The following is a 1,641-nucleotide window of genomic DNA, read 5'->3' as shown; positions in this document are numbered from 1 at the left end:
CTCGGTAGGTAAATGCCCATTTCGACAAACGCGCAATGCACCCTTGAATGGTCCATTGGAACTTTGAGTTCATAGCAATGCGTGTTTCCTCGTTTCCAGGTCTGGAGAGTTCACCTGTCATCACCACCCACATGGGGCCTGAGCCAATCACCGCACTCATTCCGTTTTCTCTGTTTCTAAAGAGGGGATTAGTTCATCGGTGATGTCGCGTCCGGTTTTCCTGAACGATGGGACAACGACAAAGTCAGCTTGCTGGCGGTTATGTCTTGTCAGATGTGAGATATCGCGACAGCTCTCAATGCATCTTCCACGTCGTAGTGCTGACTTCGGAGGTGAAGCTCGACGATGCGACGTCTTTTCGGTGTGCAAATGCTGACATTGCAGAAAATTTTGATCGCTATGTTAACAAATGCGAGACACCAACACTTCAAACGCCTGGAAAGAGAGTCTGTTAGGAACTTGCGTTCACTTCCTCCGTCAAACACGCCTAGGATGTAACGAAACCAATTTTCCGTCACTACCCATGCTCGGCAACTCTGTAGGGGAACGCTCGTCAAACTGTCACCCTTTTCGTTGCTCTAATTTGTAGCTGCACATCCAGTCGTAGACTCCTGCAAAGAGTGCGGTTAGGGACGTGCGTTTCACTTCCTCCGTCACATGCGACTTGGATGTACCGACAAAGATTTTCGGTCACTGCAAATGCTTGTAAACTCTGTAGGAGCACGCGCGTTAAAGTGTCACCCTTTTCGTTGCTCTCATTTGTAGCTGCACATCCATCATTTCACGACTTCACGGGCCTTTCAGTTTATCTCATCTGAGTCGCAAATACTGGATGCATAACGACCAGTGCAGCCGTAGTGCGCAATTCTGTCTTTGCAATTCATGTGCGGTGACCTCTACTTGTTTCGCGAAAGCACCGCATGCCGGAGGAGAGAAGTTTCACCTTCTTTGGCAGAGGTAGGCATGTACAGCAGGACTCCGTGTATTGCTGCGTTGACTTGCAGAAAGCGCCGCCCGTATCCGGAGGGGGGTTTGATACTTGGTTATGAAGAACTGATGACGTTGGGATTGCACTGTGAAAGCAACGACTCGTACTTTCTAGGTGGAGCCGCCTGATCCTGTCCTTTCTGCACCGAAAAGTCACCCTTTTATAGGCTTTCTATTTGAATAGAGACGATCTCAAGCGGGTGCTCTGTTTCCGTAGCATGCTGAACGTTGTCAATGGCGAAAGTAGCAGCTTGTGTAGCTCAAGATCTGTGATACGTTACGACGATGTCATGTTGCAGTGCCCTTAGCAGAACGTCGCTTAGCGTCGAGGAGAAAGACTACTTGCTAACGTCACGCGCTCCAGTTCCGGCGCGTTATGGAGCGCCTGGTCGTACAACTAGCGCAGTTTTGTTACTTCACCGGAAGAACGTACTGGAGTGAGCTTTCGAACTCGTCAGAAATACTCCTGCTCCAATCACTTGTAATTGTAATGTAATGAGGATGGAAGATAACCGATGGTCATTAAGGGTTACGGACTGAATTTCAAGAGAAGGGAAACGTAGGAGGGGGCTGAAGAAGGTTAGCTGGGCGGATGACATTACGAAGTTTGCAGGGACAACATGGCCACAATTAGCTCATGAGCAGGGTACTTGT

Source organism: Dermacentor albipictus, unplaced genomic scaffold (genome assembly GCF_038994185.2).
Source record: "Dermacentor albipictus isolate Rhodes 1998 colony unplaced genomic scaffold, USDA_Dalb.pri_finalv2 scaffold_27, whole genome shotgun sequence".
NCBI lineage: Eukaryota > Metazoa > Arthropoda > Arachnida > Ixodida > Ixodidae > Dermacentor > Dermacentor albipictus.
The sequence above is the reverse complement of the archived record's forward strand: the minus strand, read 5'-3'. Positions refer to the sequence as shown.